The following is a 19,974-nucleotide window of genomic DNA, read 5'->3' as shown; positions in this document are numbered from 1 at the left end:
CCTAGGACCGAGACATCGGGAGACCACTAGAAACTAGTGTTGGGATCCTAGACTCCAACGGAACACTATACTTTGGATTTTGGTAAGGACTTTTGCAACCCATTGAGCTCTACATTACACAATAGGGTGAAAAGAATACATGGGGAACTAGCAACCTCTCCAAATATATGCAATGACCCTTAGGACTCAAACGTCGATAGACCAATAGACATTGAGGTTGAGGTCCGAGACTCCAACGAAACACCTATACTTCTAACCTTACTATGACGGGGCATGGTGTCCCATGGAATTTGAAACAAGGTAGACAAAAATAAATATTAAAAAATTAAAAGAAAGAGATTTGCAACATGTGGGCTCCACATTCCATGATAGAGTGAATAGAATGCAAAAAGTGGTAAAAAATTCCCAAACCGTGGTAAGGTGAAGACGAAAAATGAAAAAGGCAGTGAAAACCTTTTTCCCTGTCACCCAAAGCTACTCGTTAAATTAATGTTAACAAAAGCCTCTCTCTTCGATAACTACCTTGCAATTTGTGTACAGCTTTGGATCTGGTTCTCGGATCAATCATCCGCGTTATGGAAGACGCGAAAAGTTCATCGACGACCTGGAATTCTCCGAGGAAAAGCCAGGGAATGAAGAATCGAGCCCCGGGGAAGATGTAGAACGAAGAAGTCGAATCTGTAACCCGTACCTTGGTAGATGGAGACGATGATTAAGACAATCAGACCGCCGACGATCAGGATGATTGCACCGGTGACAAGGCCGAGACTAATTTCAGTGGTAGGTACATTAGATTTCATTATTTTGAAATTTTGGTGTTTGGAATTTATTTGTCTGGCTATAATTTTGGTGTTAGGATTTATAATTGCGAGGATAAAGAATTTTCTTTTTTCATTCTATAGAATGATCTATAGTTACTATGATAAATAATTATTTCTTTTTTCATTTCTTTCTTTTCTGTAAAATCAGAATGAGTTTAAGTATAACATTGATTTTTAAATTTAAATTTTATAAAAAAAATTGAAAATAATATAAGCTCATTCACTACCGTGTGAATATGAGAACTACCATTCTTGGTAGTCTTTTGTTGACAAAAATATTATCGAAGGCCCATGAAACCTCCAACCTTAGGTGGCCTACCTATCCCAATGCAGGCCCAAACAGTGCCATACTTACCTATCCATACCTTACACAACGCATAGGCCCAGACAGTCCCAATACATTACACAAAACATAGGTCCAAGCAGTCCCATACCTTCTTGTCCTAACACATTACACAACACATGCAGTATGCATAATGTAGAACACATACATACACACATGATAGAAATATAATAGTACAACATGTAAACAACATCACTAAAAATCTAGAGACTAAAGAATTAGGGGAATTTGATGTGCATTAATTCATGAAATTTTCTACTATTGGGGCTAGCACTTTTTCCCATGAATCTAAGTATAAAAATACTATGATCCATGATGTTCAAATTTCTTGAGACAAGCATTTTTTTTTTGGTACCTCTTCTACTCTTGGTTTTTCCTTCTAAGAAAAAAGGGTCTTTAAATTCAGCCCATTAATATGGAATTTAAATGATCTTTCTTTTTTATTTGTTGTCACTAGAACAGCTAATTCTAGGAAATTTGATCCTAAATTAGAAGCATCAAAAATTTCTTCCACACAATGAAATGAAAGCTCAAAATGTTGATTATTTACCTCCAAAGGAAATCCTTGAGTTTTTCCTTGTATTTCAACATTAGCAACATCCATATCTTTACCAATCATGGTAGGATTCTCCTAATAGAATTCTATAATTATCTTTGTTCTTAACATGTTAGTTGACATCCAGAATCAACAATGCAATCTATTCAAAGGTTTCACTTCAAGTAGACAAAAAATTACCCTAATATAAAACTTTACACATCCAAAAGCCTCGGGAATTGTTTGAGTTGTGATCCTCTTGGAGAATCTTGATGATCTGATTCTAAGCTTTCAAATTTTTTTAATCTTCTACATTTTATATCCCTTATGTTTTTGTACATATTCTTCCTATACTCTCGATAACTCGTCTCTTGATGAATTATTTCTTTCTAATATGAATTATTCCAGATATGCTTTCAAGTCTCAAATATCCTCAATCATTATTTGGATCAATTATTGTTGTTCTTTTCTTTGAAGCTCTGGTATATTTCTTTGTATCTTCTTAAGGTTTTTTTTTCCTTAGTGGATTCCTACATGATCCATATACAAATCCATGGGGGCATATTTACTAGATGGAGCTTTATAGGGTGCAATTTTAATTGGATATAATTTTCTTAAAGAAATTATTTGTCTTAATATTTCATCTTTATCTTTGTGTAAGTTTTCTCTTAGCACATATTTCCATGTAGGAGTTTCTTGTAATTGCTACTTGATTTCTCTAATCCCTACTTCTAGATCTTTCTATTGAACACTAAACATAATATATAAAAAAATGAAATTTAGGCTGAGGTGAATAACCATTCTCATGCTTCCAATTTAGTGTCTCAGAATTACTAAATTCACTATCAAAGTGTTTTGAATTATCATCAAAAGAAAACCCAAAAATCCTAAAAATATAATGTTTACTAATCCTAAAAATATAATGTTTACTTTTAATCTTTTTTGGGGAACATTGATTTAAATCCCACCATTCAAGCTCTAATTCTCTCAATTTCCTTTCTCTTTACAATTATAGGGAACTGTATTTACTAAAGCTTATTGGCGCCTTTTTAGATAAGGCACGCACTTGGAATTCTTTTTGTATTTTGTCTTAGACTCGTCTAGATCAAATTTGGAGAAGAAAGGGTAATACTTCTTTGTTCCATTAGATTTGCAATGACAAATATTTTTTTTTGTTTGGTGGCCATGATTGTGTGCCCTGCCACCCCCTTCTCACGTATTACCAAATTCTTGTAGAGTGAAGATGTGAACATATTGTCAAACCTTTGAAAATATTTAGTCACCGTTTTTGTAAGGCAATGTTCCTCAATAATAATCCTTATGTGTTTGTCAACAATAACAACTAGCATTCCCTTCAATTTGATGGTTTTATCTTTAAAGCACTATTTCACTGCAACAAGAAGGGCTCCTGGATAACTTATAATGTAATATTTAATATAGGAAGGTTCATCCATCTTTTCAAATTTTGTTATGAGCTTTTTCATGTAACAAAAATATTGGTAATGATGAGCCAAATTGCAAAGCCTGTGATTCATAATCACGATGCTACATGTTCACAATTTGTTGGGGTTTATAGTCCATAAAAATGTGAAGATAAACTTTGCATTACAACTTCATTAGTGTTAGGGTCATTTAGCATATCATCTTTAGAACTTTGTGGAAGCACTTCATTATCTTTAGGGTCATTTAGCATACCATATCAACAAATTAACTTCTAATCCTGTAAATTTATGGGTTAACTATGTAACCATGTATTTATTTGTAAGTGTAACATCCTCATCTTTTTTTACAATTATCAGATTAATAAGCACCAAGAGTGCAACTTTAATTTGATCTACTAATTAACAGTGTCAATTGATTGTTGGGTAGTCTAGCACAATAAATATTATTTTATTCATCCTAGTAAACCAATAGATGAAAAATTGTTGCTATGAGATGTTAATGTCATTGGGATGCCTTTTGGTTCATTCTTAATGACCATCATGTGGAGGAATCTATCTCTACCATGTGGCTTCAATGGTTGGGTCCAATTTTTCATTATCAACACTTGATCTAGTATATTTTGCATAATGTTCTTGGACTCTTAAAAGTCTGACTCGGACCTTTAACCCTTAACCTAGAATACGCTCTTGGATTTGTTTCTTTTATGTTATGATTTTTCTCTTCCTTAAAAATAACCTTTTGTATAGTTAGAGGATTTATTACTCTTCTTTAGATATTTCTTCTAACTTCATCTAATCTAAAAAGCATTGTATCTAATAGATTAAGATGGGCATCAATATTTCCCATAGAGGACTTTAGTGCAAAGGTATATGTTAATATATGCAATAATATTTCTAATTTATCAAATAATTCTTTGAGTTCCTCTTTCTGTGACTCTAAAATTTCTTTAATTTTCAATAGATCTTTCTGTGTGTCATCTATATTTATGTCAATCAACTTTGCTTAGAAACTTGAAAAGTTCAAAAGATTTCATTTATCAGACATTATATCAGAAATTACAAAAGACCTAGTTGGAAGATATTATTTCTTAGTTTTCAAATAATTTGAAAACTACCTTAAATAAACTAAAGGAACATTTCTCCCAAGGAGGTATGATTCTTCTCCACTTTGATTTTTTTTTATGTTTCCTATTATTTCCCTAGGGTGAGAGAGCATGAAAAACTAGGTAGAATGAATGGATGTTTTCAATGATATTCACCCTTATATGTTGTTTATCTTCTCCTTATAGGAAGGGCATTCTAATTTTTTCCCAATATGATTTTCTGGTTTGCAATACAGACTAGGGGATTTCTATTATGGAGTGTAGGTGTGGGTCATTTCTACTATAGATGAGACAACTCTGAAAACCATAAAGATAAAAATATATTTATATTATATATAAGGCAATCAACATTTTTTATTTTCTACATGGTCGAGCATTTGGGTTTTTAGATTAGTATACTTGTCTTCCCATGTAGTTAGGTAGGAAATTCTTGTAATGAAAGTTACAATCTAAAGAATTGTATCAACAGAACATTTTATTGGTATGTTTCTCAAAATGGGGACATGTAATTATTTCAATGCTCAACATGGAATATATATATATATATATATATATATATATATATATATAGAGAGAGAGAGAGAGAGAGAGAGAGAGAGAGAGAGAGAGAGAGAGCAATATCCATCTCAATCCTAGATCTATCAAGAGATATATCAAGCACTAAGAGGGATCAAATCTCTTGGGGTGAAAACTTTTCTTCAAGTTTTGTACTCTAAAAGAAGTTTGTATCTCAAGAGATTTGATTCCTCTCAGGGATGATACATGAGGGGTTAAGTTGGATCCATGCGAGTTATAATAAAATTTTTTTGGTCTCAAAGAATTGGCAGCTAATTTTGGCTTGTAATAGTGTGACATGGGTCTCAACCAAGCTTGTACTCATATGACACAAGGTCAGTTCCTATTGCTATCACTATAACCGCTAGGTGTAGGGTACAACTCCCAAGCACAATACATGGTTAGGAAAAGTTTGAATGAGCAACTTGGTAAAGGGTGGCTTAACAATACACTTTATGATCAACTAATTTACACCCTTGAAATTAATTAACTGTTAATAATAAATATGTATAAAAAAAATAATTAAACATAAACTATAAGTATTATAAATGAGGCATTTTACACTATCAAAAATTATGTATATTGTACCCATGAGGCGTAGACCAATTGGTTTGAGTGGGGTTTAATTCCATAAGTCTCATGTTTCAAACCTTATGGGGAGTAGTTGAGGATGGAAGCCACATTTGGGGGAATTAAACAATCCAAGGGGCTTTAAATAATTATATCTTGATTGTGTAAATGAAAAATTATTGGGAGCACTTTTAAGATAGATAATATGGAGCAAAATTATTGGGAGAAAAATTATTATAGATAAGATAAGGTAGATAATATTATAGATAAGATAGATAATATTGGGAGCAAAATTATTTGGAGCATTTGGGTTTTTTTTATTATTATACTTGTCCTCCTATGTAGTTAGGTAGGAAATTTTTGTAATGAAAGTTACCATCTAAAGAATTGTATCAATGGAACATTTTATTGGTATGTTTCTCAAAATGGAGATATGTAATTATTTCAACGCTCAACATGGAATATATATATATATATAGACACACACACACACACAGAAAGAAAATATACATCTCAACCCTAGATCTATCAAGAGATATATCAAGCACTAAGAGGGATCAAATCTCTTAGGGTGCAAACTTTTCTTCAAGTTTTTCACTCTAAAAGTAGTTTGTATCTCAAGAGATTTTATTCCTCTCAAAGATGATAAATGCAAGGTTACGATGGATCCATGCTAGTTATAATACTTTTTTTTGTGGTCTCAAAAAATTGAGAGCTAATTTTGGCTTGTAATAGTGTGACATGGGTCTAAGCCAAGCTTGCGCTTATATGGCACAAGGTCAATTCCTATTGCTATCACTATAACCGCTAGGTGCAGGGTACACCTCCCAAGCACAATACATGATTAGAAAAGTTTGAATTAGCAACTTGGTAAAGGGTGCCTTAACAATACATTTAATGGTCAACTAATTTACACCCTTGAAATTATTATTTGTTAATAATAAATATGTATACAAAATAATTAAACATAAAATATAAGTATTATAAATGATGCATTCTATACTATCAAAAAATATTTATATTATACCCATGAGGTGTAGACCAATTGGTTTGAGTGGTTTAATTCCACAAGTCTCATGTTTCAAACCTCATGGGGAGCAACTGAGGATGGAAACCACATTTGGGGGAATTAAATAGTTAATCACATATTCTCAATAATTAGATCAACTCCAAATTTCAATTACTATAAAATATTTAATATTAACTATTAAAAAATATTATAATTCATTATAATATAACTAACTATTTTAGGTGGAGTCTATCTAATAGATGAAATAGCCTTTTTGGCTGGAATCCAGAAATACAATTTTGAACAACACTATGATTTCTTATTGTTTAAAATGCAATTTTGAATGCAAAAATGGATTCAAAACCCCAGAAAACCCTTTAATCAGTTGAACTTTGCATACTAAACAACTTAAACTTATGATTCTTAAAAATCTCTATTGGATTTTGGGTAGAATTGACTAGAAAAAAGTGTTAGGAAAAGAGTCATTTCTTCTATTAATTAGACTACACAAATATGGCGTAGTCTAAGTTATAGATAAAATGGTATTTTCACCGACGATACAATCTCAAGCAAGATTGCGATTGTTTATTGTTTAAAATACATTTTTGAATGCATAAAATGGATTTAGCACCTCAAAAACCCCTGGAACACTAAGAAGTTTGGTAAGGACTTTTGCAACCCATCGAGCTCTACATTCCATGATAGGGTGAAAATAATACATGGGGAACTAGCAAGCTCCCCAGGTCTATGCAATGACCCCTACGACCGAGGCATCGGGAAACCACCAGAAACTAGCATTGGGATCCCAGACTCCAACGGAACACTTATCACTTTGGATTTTGGTAAGGACTTTTGCAACCCATCAAGCTCTACATTCCACGATAGGGTGAAAAGAATACATGGGGAACTAGCAACCTCTTGAGATATATGCAATGACATTTAGGACTCAAACGTCGAAAGACCAATAGACATTAATGTTGGGGTCCGAGACTCCAACGAAACATTTATAATTCTAACCTTACTATGACGGGCCATGAGGTCCCATGGAATTTGAAACAAATAGAAAAAAACATCTCAACGAGACAACCACCCCCATTGTCTCACTAAGAGATAAAAATAAATATTAAAAAATTAAAAGAAAAAGGTTCGTAACATGTGGGTTCCACATTGCATGATAGAGTGAATAGAATGCAAAAAGTGGTAAAAAATTTCCAAATCGTGGTAAGGTGTTGACGAAAAATGAAAAAGGCGGTGAAAACCTTTTTCCCTGTCACCCAAAGCTACTCGTGGCGTCCGTCGAATAGAAAAAGCCAACTCAGAGCAGAAATAATGTTAAATTAATTTTAACAAAAGCCTCTCTCTTCGGTTCTCGGATCAATCATCCGCATTATGGAAGACACGAAAAGTTCACCGACGCCCTGGACTTCTCAGAGGAAAAACCAGGGAATGAATAATCGAGCCCCGGCGAAGATGCAGAAGGAAGAAGTCGAATCTGTAACCCATACCTTGGTAGATGGAGACGATGATTAAGACAATCACACCGTAGATGCCTCCACCCCGCCGACGATCAGGATGATTGCACCGTTGACAAGGCCCACACTAATTTCAGTGGTAGGTATATTTGATTTTACTATTTTGAAATTTTGGTGTTTGGAATCCATTTGTTTTAGTATAATCTTGGTGTTAGGATTTATAGTTGTTATGATAAAGAATTTTTTTTTTTCATTTCTCTTTTCTGGAAGATCAGAATAATCTATAGTTACTATGATAAATAATTTTTTATTTTTTTTCCATTTTTCTTTTCTCAGAATGAGTATAAGTATAGCATTGATTTTTAAATTTAAATTTTATGAAAAGATTGAGCATAAAAATTAGTTTTCCAAAATTAAATGATCTTAAAAAACTTATAAATTATTTGGCACAATAGTGCAATATTCATAATAACATTTTACTAATGATATTCATAATAACATTTCATAATCAGATTGTTCTTCCATCCAATAAACTAACAAATACTAATCTAAACTAAACCTAACCACCAAAAATAAATAAATAAATAATATACGGTAAGATTAACTGTTCTTGTTCTTAATTTACCGTTGTCCTTAATTACCCTCTGTCACACCTCTCTTCTAAACAAAAAAATTTTTTTGTTAAAAGTAATAATCACGCATAACTATAATTCCTAACTCGAATTCATATTATGTCCTTATGATAACCATGTACCTGTACATTTCTTTACCAACACAATTTGTGTCATTACAACGCATATAGATGACATCATTAGCGTTGAATAATATTTAACAACAGTACCATGGTTACGTTTAAAACATTGGTGATTTTTCATTTGTCATGACCGCACATCCACCTAACGATTTACTTGGCACTGTTTTGGTTTACATTCATGACTTGGTCGTATGACGCAACCACCCAAAGTTGATTTATGTAAAAGGCATTTATTGAGCGTTGGTTTCTATGGCTCTGCCATGGTACCGCTCAGATGACAGGTCACAAAGGTCTTTATGATAGTCGTCCTTATGGGGCAGGTGGCATGGTCTGGGTTCTCCAGCCATGTGACACCTCGGGTTGCCAAACCTCGAGTTCTTCACTAGCTGTCCCCGCCATAATTCAGCGGCTTGGATTAAATCTGAGGATCGAACGGCTGGGAATTGGGCAAGGGTTATTGGTGATATTTAAGTGTTTCTCTCCAATAGTTAGTCATTTGCCATCCGGTCTTTGCGTTCAGCGTGTTGTTTCCCCTTCGAGCTCGAACCAGAACTCGAAGCTATGACCTGCTCTCCTCCAGAGTTGCGTTCAGATGCATTGATCCTTGCAGGTAACAAGTGATTCCTTCATACTTGGTTTTCGATTCAGTTCCTACCTTCTCTGTGTTAAAGTCTAACATTATCTGGTTTCTTTTTTTTCCTGTTGAGTTTAACACAGTCGTTCCGGTCATGCGATGGTGAACGCCATGGAGAAGGGTTCTGCAACGAATCTCAGCAACTACCAGGTATGAATTCCTGCTACGAACGGCATAAGCATCAATGTTATAGTTCTGTATACAGTCGCTTAAACTAGTCTGGGTATTCTCATGCAGGTCTTCGTTTCCATTGAAGTCTGCTCATTTGTTACCCATGTTTCGGCGAGAACCTCTTTAGTTTTGCTTATTATTTAACTAGGGTTTGTCAGTTACTGTCTGGATCTTTCAAGGTTTCTCCCATGGATTTTCTGGGTTTACTCACCCGTCTTATTTCTTCTAAGTTTGTAATTTATTGAGCCGTTCCAACGGCGGACTTAGACTGTATGATGCCGTGATGAATACCTCCCTGTCGGGTTTTCACGCACAGAGATGGGTTTTCCTTTAAATGTATATATTTGTGAGTCTTTCTGCATACCATGGGTTGCGTTGTTTATTGTTAACCGAACATTGCCGATGTTATGAATCTTTTGAAGCCTTCGGCATTCATGACAGAGTTTGGATTGTTACTCTTTTAATGAAACCCCTATTCATATGTATATTCTCGGGTGTTTATATGCTGTACGCATCTTTATATATAAGTTTATATACATGTTCTGAGACTCTCTGCAGCTATAACAGAGTTTGATTTGTTTTTCTGTTTATGAGACTCTGGTTCATGTTCAGAAACCTTAAGTTATAATATACATATCCTCAACAGTTTATTCACGAGGATATCTTTTTCAAGATTATTCTTTAAATTACTCTGTGATAATTATGTTAGCTGTTGATCCTTGATCTTGGATATAACTTTGAATATCGGTTATTGTAAGTGGAATAAATTTAATTTCTCATACTGTTTTCCATATAACACATGTTTCCGTATAGGAAGCTCGTATGCAAGAATGAACGAGTTTGTATCTACATTTTCTTTTACTCGTATTGCTTCAATGCTTCTGAGTTTTTTTATATATGGTTACACCTAATTGACGGTTCAATTCCGATTCAGATAGATGAGAAAATGTTCTTTTCGTTTACATGCATTATTACCTGTACAGTTTATTACAGGCGCATATTCCATTTTAATGCTTGCTGAAACTTGACACTTGTTTTTCTCTCTTAACCCTTTTCGGGTATTCCAACTTACGGAACTCACTACCCATACCCCGTCCGGTGGTATAGCACAGTTCTGGTAACTGTCCCGTGTCACGAGTACTGAGACTCGGTGCCGACCCTTACACGGTTGGGTTAATCTGTCCGTCCAAACTTCTCGACTCAGGGTTTTTCAGATATGGCTAGAGTGATATCAGAGGTCTACTGGTTATTCCTTTCAGTTACCAACAAACATTATCTTATCGTTTATGATTGCTACTGCTACACTAATGACATTAACAGTTTATTGAATGATCTCACAATATCCGTTATCCGGATTGAGACTGCTACCTATAGCCAGTCTTGCAACAGGGCTTCTTTAACCTGTAATAAATTAATGCTTGTCTCTATAATATTATCTTTCTCTAGCATTCACTTGAACTAAAACTGTGACAGATACTTTACTTCTAAGTTCCTATACACCCTTATCTGTCCTTACTAACAGTACTTAGGAAACAAACAAGTTTTCCTAGCTTCTTTACTGCAATGTCTACATAAACTGCCCTCTAATCAGGGACTACAAGTTTTATGGAGTCGTACCTGAATGTCTCGATCAGGTATGAGTCTGTTCAACAAAAGTCACCTGAATTTATATTCTGCTCTCCTCCCAGCCACGAGATTCACCCACAGACGGTGTTCTCCCCCCGAGCAATCCTGCAGGCCTCCAGCCCTCAACAGGAACAGTGCACTTCTGTGCCAGGTTATCTGGTCCTCACCAGACTTAACCTTCCACCTCTTCTCCCTTTCTTGGAGCAAGATTAGTTTCTTTCTTTTTCCTTTTTCCTCTGTCTGTCTTCACAGCACAGAATTCCCCAGTCAGGGCTTTTTCCTCTTTTAGAGGGTAGTTTCATCAGTTATCCCAACTGACCATTTGTTTTAAATTTCACCTCTTAGAGGCTGCCAGCAATTTCCAAACAAAATACTTAATTTAAATATTAAATCAGAATTAGTTTGTCACAGCTTTGTTTAAACATAACAACAACTGTTAAATCTTTTACCACAGTAACTTTCAAAATTTACATAGATCTGGGGTTATTACATCTCCCCCTCCTGAGATTGGACATCGTCCCGATGTCTATCCCCTGTAAACAGGTTTGGATAAGCTTTCCTAAGGAGTTCCTCGTCTTCCCAAGTGGCCTCCTCTGGTCCATAGTGCTGCCACTGCACTTTAGCTTGGGAAATAACTCGTTTCCGCAGCTGCACTTCTCTCCGGTCGAGAATGGTCAGTGGTTCGACCAGAACCTCGCCTTCCGGCTCGACCTGCAACAGCAATGAATTTAGTTAATTCCTCAGTAGATAAACAATACTTATCCATAATAACCAGATTATTTCTTACCCGTACATTCTGCCATTGAATCACATGTTTGGAATCGTAAACGTATTGCTTTAATACGGATACGTGAAATACATTGTGTATCCTAATATGGCTTGGTAAGGCAAGCTGGTAGGCGACTGGTCCTACTTTGGCCAAAATCTGGAAAGGCCCAAAGTAACGAGGTGCCAGTTTGGCACATCCGCTCCATTGCAAAGTGCTTCTTCTTGGTTGGATCCTTACAAATACATGATCTCCAACCTGGAATTCCTTAAATCTCCTTTTCCGATCAGCGAAACTTTTCTGTCTGTCCTGAGCGGCCTTCAAGTTAGCACGCACCCTCTTTACGGTATTTTCCATTTCCTGTAACATGTCAGGACCAATTCGCAGCTTATCTTCTGGTCCACCCCAGCTTGCGGGGGTGCGGCACTTCCGCCCGTACATAACCTCAAAAGGACTCATCTGAGTTGAGGAATGGTACCCATTGTTGTATGCAAATTCGACTAAATGTAAATAGTCTTCCCATTGAGTAGGCTTCATCATTACGCATGCTCTCAGCATATCTTCCACCACTTGGTTTACTCGTTCTGTTTGACCATCTGTTTGGGGATGATAGGCTGTACTAAAATTCAGCTGCGTTCCCAGCTCAGCAAACAGTGTTCTCCAAAAGGTTGATGTAAACTTGACATCCCGATCAGAAATAATCACTTTTGGTAACCCGTGCAATTTGAACACATGCTGCATGAAAATATGGGCAATCTGTACAGCTTTAAATGTCGATTGCACAGGTATGAAATGGGCTGCCTTACTCAGCTTATCGACTACCACCATAATGGAGTCATTATTCTTCTTGGTCTTGGGCAGTCCCGTTATAAAATCCATGGAGATAGTCTCCCATTTCCATTCCGGAATGGGTAGAGGTTGTAACAACCCTGCTGGATGCATGTGTTCCGCCTTAATTTGCTGACATTCTAGACAGCGTGCTAGGTACATAGCTATCTCTTTCTTCATTTTTGGCCAGTAGTATTCTTTGCGGAGTGCGGTAACCATTTTCTGGTACCCCGGATGGCCAGTATAATGGCTGGTGTGAAATTCGTCTAAAATCAGCTTCTTAATGCTGTCCTCATTGGGTACATACAGCCTGTTGTTAAAGTACAACATATCATCACTACCTAGCTTGTACCCTTGTTGTGGTTCCTTATCAGATTGTTGCTGTAATTGCTGTTTGATGTGCTGATAAACAACATCTTGTTTACTTGCTATTCTTATGTTTTCCAATAGGGTACTTTGCCATTTACTAACTGAAATTCTGCACATACATTGCACCTTCCGACTTAAGGCATCCGCTACTCGGTTTTCTTTACCCTTCAGATGCTTAATTTCAAAGTCGAACCCACTTAAGAAGTCAGCCCAGCGAGCCTGTCTCGTATTTAAAGTGGGTTGACTGAAGTAGTTCGTTAGGCTGTGGTGATCTGTTAATAACAGAAATTTTCTGCCCAAAAGGTAATGTCGCCACATTTTCAAGGCATGAATAACAGCAGCCAACTCCATGTCATAAGCAGAATACTTCTGCTCATGCTCTTTCAGTTTTCTCGATTCATAGGCAATGACCTTTCCATCCTGCATCAGCACTCCTCCCACACCTTCTTTGCTTGCGTCCGTGCAGACTACATAATCCTTGTTAGGGTCTGCGATACTTAATATTGGTGCTGAAGTGAGTAAGTGCTTGAGCTGTTCAAAGCTCTTCTGACACTCCGAGGTCCATTTAAATATTTTTCCTTTCTTTTGCAACGAGGTGATTGGATATGCTACTCTTGAAAAGCCTTCGACAAATCTTCTGTAATATCCTGCCAACCCCATAAAGGACCTAATATCGGCCACGTCCTTTGGTACAGGCCACTCCATTATAGTTCTAATCTTCTCTGGGTCCACTGCAATGCCTTCTTTAGTGATTACGTGGCCCAAATATTGTATCTCTTCCTTGTAAAAGTCGCATTTGCTGAATTTTGCAAATAGTTGATGTTCCCGCAAGGTTTGCAATACCAATCTCAAGTGCTCCTCATGTTCCTTCCTTGATTTGCTGTAGATCAGAATGTCGTCTATAAAAATCAGCACAAACTTATCCAAAAATTGATGAAACACACTGTTCATCAAACACATGAAAGTGGCGGGTGCATTTGTCAGCCCAAAAGGTAACACCACGAACTCATAATGGCCATACCGCGTTCTGAATGCAGTTTTGGCGATATCTTCCTCTTTTATTCTGATCTGGTGGTAACCAGATCGCAGGTCGATTTTTGAAAATATCGTTGCCCCTTTCACTTGATCAAAGAGCTCGTCAATTCTAGGCAATGGATACTTGTTTTTGATGGTAAGCTTGTTTAGCTGGCGATAATCAATGCACATCCGAAAGGTCCCGTCTTTCTTTTTAACAAACAGCACTGGGGCTCCCCAGGGCGACACGCTGGGACGAATATAATTCTTCTCCAACAATTCTTGGAGCTGCAACTTTAGCTCTGTTAATTCCGGCACACTCATACGGTAAGGTGCCCGAGATACAGGTGCTGCCCCTGGGATTAGCTCAATTGTGAAGTCCACATCCCGCTTTGGTGGCAAACCCGGCACTTCCTCGGGAAAGACATCTGTAAACTCCTGCACTATCGGTATGTTATTCAGCATAACAGTTTTGTCTTTCTGGTTTGCGTATCCCACCTGGATAGCGTAGATTTGACATTTCTTCTTAAAGCACTTAACTAATTGGTTAGCTGTAATAGGTCGAATCTGCACAGGGTGTCTGATTCCCTGCAGTTCCTGCTGGATTCCCAGGTCATCCTTATAATATATGGTCTTGGTCTTGCAGTTTACCAAGGACCAGTGTTTCTCCAGCCAGTCCATCCCAATCAGAATATCGTAGGAGCCCAGTGGTAATATATTCAAATCTGCCGTTATTGGCTGCCCTGCTAAGGTTAGGGTACAATTATTTACCTTGGCCAAGACTCGCCTCTTGGCTCCTGTAGCTAATTGGACCAGCCACGGAATTTTGAACTTTTCAGCTTGCAGTTTACACTGTTCTACTAATTTTGGACTAATATAACTTAGGGTAGCCCCTGGGTCTATAAGAACAGCTATAGACAGGTTTGAGATTTTACCTTCAAATTCAATCATGGATGGTTGGTACTCCGCCTGACGGTCCTCCAGCGCCGCGTTAATCCTGGGTACGCTACGTGCCACGTCCCCAACTGTTGATGCCTCATGTATCTGAGATATCTGATCTGCCCCTTTCTTCTGTGGACAGTTTTTAACATAATGGGGGCCTCCACAACCCCAACATTGCACTGGTGGTCGGGTCAACCCCTCACCGTCTGATCTAACAAACTGCTCGTTAGTCTTAACTTCGCCCATGGGTCTGTTCCGAGGTGCATTCCTTGCAGTAGGTCTGCTACTTGGTCCTTTACCAGCACTCTTGTTTCCACTGCTGCGACTTCCTTTGCTGTTTCCAAATACCCGACCACCTCTCTTCTCACTCCACTTCTTGCCGGAAGTGTCCCCTTTCTGCTTGGTCTGCTGATAACAAATTCTGGCCTTACGGATAGCCTCATCCATAGTTTTAGGATTATCAAATTCAATCCTTTCTCTTATATACGAAGGTAAGCTACTTACAAATCTCTGTACTTTGGCTTTTTCTTCCTTAATGTAAGGTACATAACGTAACAGTGAGGTAAAACGATTGATAAACTCGTCCATTGACTGCTGTCCCAGTCTTAAGTCATGAAACTCTCTAGCCTTCTCATCGTAGAAGCGTTCTGTCAAGTACCTTTCTTTGAAATACTTCTGGAATTTTTCCCATGTAATAGTTCGTTCGCTGACTCCTTTGACAATTTTTATCTCCTCCCACCACAAGGTTGCCTTACCTTGTAACTGGAAGATTGCCAACCTTGCTTTCAGGTTGTGGTCGTACTCGTATAACTGGAAATACTTATTCATATTGATCAACCAAGCTTCAGCAGCTTCCTCTTGCTCACCATCAAAATGTGGAGGTTTGATCTTTCGAAATTCTCCTTGTAACTCCACTTTCTGACGTTTTATTGTTTGTTGTTGAGGTACGTTATCAGAGTAATCCTCTTTATCTTCTGAGTTTCCCGGTTCCATCTGATACTCTGGTTCTTCTGTCTCCCGCTGCTGTTCTGCACTGGGATTGGACAGGGGTGGGTTCTGCCTGTCCGACAGGCTCTTTAGAATCCTTTCTTGCTCAACTGTTAAGCGTGCGTTGTCTTCACGCAATCGTGCCATCTCAGCTTTCAATTCCTGGACAGTTTCTAGGATAGCACGGTTTGTACTCCGCGATTCAGCCCCCAATTGCACCCACAGCTCTGCATTCTCCTGAGGATGACCGTCAGGTCCTTGCATCTTGTTCCCCTTTTAAGTCTAACCGCTGGCTGTTGCAATTCTGAATCATTCCAAATAATAAAAACAAACATATATAAGTATATTGTTAGTTTTTTTTAACTTGCTTGGTGTACCCTTCTGTATATTGAATATGTTCTCTCTAAGGCCACAGTGTTGAATCTGGGCTCTGATACCAATTTGTCACACCTCTCTTCTAAACAAAAAAATTTTTTTGTTAAAAGTAATAATCACGCATAACTATAATTCCTAACTCGAATTCATATTATGTCCTTATGATAACCATGTACCTGTACATTTCTTTACCAACACAATTTGTGTCATTACAACGCATATAGATGACATCATTAGCGTTGAATAATATTTAACAATAGTACCATGGTTACGTTTAAAACATTGGTGATTTTTCATTTGTCATGACCGCACATCCACCTAACGATTTACTTGGCACTGTTTTGGTTTACATTCATGACTTGGTCGTATGACGCAACCACCCAAAGTTGATTTATGTAAAAGGTATTTATTGAGCGTTGGTTTCTATGGCTCTGCCATGGTACCGCTCAGATGACAGGTCACAAAGGTCTTTATGATAGTCGTCCTTATGGGGCAGGTGGCATGGTCTGGGTTCTCCAGCCATGTGACACCTCGGGTTGCCAAACCTCGAGTTCTTCACTAGCTGTCCCCGCCATAATTCAGCGGCTTGGATTAAATCTGAGGATCGAACGGCTGGGAATTGGGCAAGGGTTATTGGTGATATTTAAGTGTTTCTCTCCAATAGTTAGTCATTTGCCATCCGGTCTTTGCGTTCAGCGTGTTGTTTCCCCTTCGAGCTCGAACCAGAACTCGAAGCTATGACCTGCTCTCCTCCAGAGTTGCGTTCAGATGCATTGATCCTTGCAGGTAACAAGTGATTCCTTCATACTTGGTTTTCGATTCAGTTCCTACCTTCTCTGTGTTAAAGTCTAACATTATCTGGTTTCTTTTTTTTCCTGTTGAGTTTAACACAGTCGTTCCGGTCATGCGATGGTGAACGCCATGGAGAAGGGTTCTGCAACGAATCTCAGCAACTACCAGGTATGAATTCCTGCTACGAACGGCATAAGCATCAATGTTATAGTTCTGTATACAGTCGCTTAAACTAGTCTGGGTATTCTCATGCAGGTCTTCGTTTCCATTGAAGTCTGCTCATTTGTTACCCATGTTTCGGCGAGAACCTCTTTAGTTTTGCTTATTATTTAACTAGGGTTTGTCAGTTACTGTCTGGATCTTTCAAGGTTTCTCCCATGGATTTTCTGGGTTTACTCACCCGTCTTATTTCTTCTAAGTTTGTAATTTATTGAGCCGTTCCAACGGCGGACTTAGACTGTATGATGCCGTGATGAATACCTCCCTGTCGGGTTTTCACGCACAGAGATGGGTTTTCCTTTAAATGTATATATTTGTGAGTCTTTCTGCATACCATGGGTTGCGTTGTTTATTGTTAACCGAACATTGCCGATGTTATGAATCTTTTGAAGCCTTCGGCATTCATGACAGAGTTTGGATTGTTACTCTTTTAATGAAACCCCTATTCATATGTATATTCTCGGGTGTTTATATGCTGTACGCATCTTTATATATAAGTTTATATACATGTTCTGAGACTCTCTGCAGCTATAACAGAGTTTGATTTGTTTTTCTGTTTATGAGACTCTGGTTCATGTTCAGAAACCTTAAGTTATAATATACATATCCTCAACAGTTTATTCACGAGGATATCTTTTTCAAGATTATTCTTTAAATTACTCTGTGATAATTATGTTAGCTGTTGATCCTTGATCTTGGATATAACTTTGAATATCGGTTATTGTAAGTGGAATAAATTTAATTTCTCATACTGTTTTCCATATAACACATGTTTCCGTATAGGAAGCTCGTATGCAAGAATGAACGAGTTTGTATCTACATTTTCTTTTACTCGTATTGCTTCAATGCTTCTGAGTTTTTTTATATATGGTTACACCTAATTGACGGTTCAATTCCGATTCAGATAGATGAGAAAATGTTCTTTTCGTTTACATGCATTATTACCTGTACAGTTTATTACAGGCGCATATTCCATTTTAATGCTTGCTGAAACTTGACACTTGTTTTTCTCTGTTAACCCTTTTCGGGTATTCCAACTTACGGAACTCACTACCCATACCCCGTCCGGTGGTATAGCACAGTTCTGGTAACTGTCCCGTGTCACGAGTACTGAGACTCGGTGCCGACCCTTACACGGTTGGGTTAATCTGTCCGTCCAAACTTCTCGACTCAGGGTTTTTCAGATATGGCTAGAGTGATATCAGAGGTCTACTGGTTATTCCTTTCAGTTACCAACAAACATTATCTTATCGTTTATGATTGCTACTGCTACACTAATGACATTAACAGTTTATTGAATGATCTCACAATATCCGTTATCCGGATTGAGACTGCTACCTATAGCCAGTCTTGCAACAGGGCTTCTTTAACCTGTAATAAATTAATGCTTGTCTCTATAATATTATCTTTCTCTAGCATTCACTTGAACTAAAACTGTGACAGATACTTTACTTCTAAGTTCCTATACACCCTTATCTGTCCTTACTAACAGTACTTAGGAAACAAACAAGTTTTCCTAGCTTCTTTACTGCAATGTCTACATAAACTGCCCTCTAATCAGGGACTACAAGTTTTATGGAGTCGTACCTGAATGTCTCGATCAGGTATGAGTCTGTTCAACAAAAGTCACCTGAATTTATATTCTGCTCTCCTCCCAGCCACGAGATTCACCCACAGACGGTGTTCTCCCCCCGAGCAATCCTGCAGGCCTCCAGCCCTCAACAGGAACAGTGCACTTCTGTGCCAGGTTATCTGGTCCTCACCAGACTTAACCTTCCACCTCTTCTCCCTTTCTTGGAGCAAGATTAGTTTCTTTCTTTTTCCTTTTTCCTCTGTCTGTCTTCACAGCACAGAATTCCCCAGTCAGGGCTTTTTCCTCTTTTAGAGGGTAGTTTCATCAGTTATCCCAACTGACCATTTGTTTTAAATTTCACCTCTTAGAGGCTGCCAGCAATTTCCAAACAAAATACTTAATTTAAATATTAAATCAGAATTAGTTTGTCACAGCTTTGTTTAAACATAACAACAACTGTTAAATCTTTTACCACAGTAACTTTCAAAATTTACATAGATCTGGGGTTATTACACCCTCGCTCATTTTTCTATTGTATCTCTGTCAAGACTTAAAATCCTTTCCGTTGTCTGTTGTCTCTTGCAACTGTAAACACTTGGTCGCGTTAATAATTCAAAGACGCATCTTGCTCATTTCTTTTACTGAGTACATGCTATAAAAGTCTGTGTCTCACTAGTATTTAAGTATTAATGGGTGTGCCATCCTTGCATAATCAATTGTTTTTAATTTACCCTTAATTTTTTCTCTATTCGATCTCTGTCCAGACTTAAAATGGTTTCCAGTGTCCTTTATCTTTATCTCCTTTGCAACTGTAAACACTTGTTCATCTTAATAATTCAAGGACGCGTTATGCCCAATGATTCTATTGAAATTAAGTACTTACTGTAAAAAATTTGCTATTGTTTCTGTTTATCATGGTTAGATGTAATCTAATTCCCATCTCTCCAAATAGGTATTTTTTATCTGTTTTATAATTTTTTTATTGGAATCTCGTGTCACAATTTTTAGTAAAATTGTGATTTTTTGTTATTTCAAATAGATTTTTAATTATATATATAGATTTAAGTATTCTAA

The 19,974-nt window shown here is 37.3% G+C and overlaps 2 long non-coding RNA genes across 2 annotated transcripts; both read left to right on the top strand.

The window, feature by feature from the left end:
- The first annotated feature begins 9,063 nt into the window (after positions 1-9,063).
- LOC149249698 (uncharacterized) lies at positions 9,064-9,894 on the top strand. The gene is made up of 3 exons (XR_016265890.1): positions 9,064-9,214; positions 9,322-9,388; positions 9,476-9,894. It is a non-coding gene; the product is annotated as an uncharacterized LOC149249698 (long non-coding RNA).
- Positions 9,895-16,951: 7,057 nt separating this feature from the next.
- LOC149249697 (uncharacterized) lies at positions 16,952-17,782 on the top strand. Its single transcript, XR_016265889.1, has 3 exons — positions 16,952-17,102; positions 17,210-17,276; positions 17,364-17,782. It is a non-coding gene; the product is annotated as an uncharacterized LOC149249697 (long non-coding RNA).
- Positions 17,783-19,974: the final 2,192 nt, after the last annotated feature.

The sequence above is a fragment of the Pinus tabuliformis genome, chromosome 7 (assembly GCF_031772625.1).
Source record: "Pinus tabuliformis cultivar Carrire ecotype Pingquan chromosome 7, CPIR1, whole genome shotgun sequence".
In the NCBI taxonomy this organism is placed as follows: Eukaryota; Viridiplantae; Streptophyta; class Pinopsida; order Pinales; family Pinaceae; genus Pinus; species Pinus tabuliformis.
The sequence above is the reverse complement of the archived record's forward strand: the minus strand, read 5'-3'. Positions and strand labels throughout refer to the sequence as shown.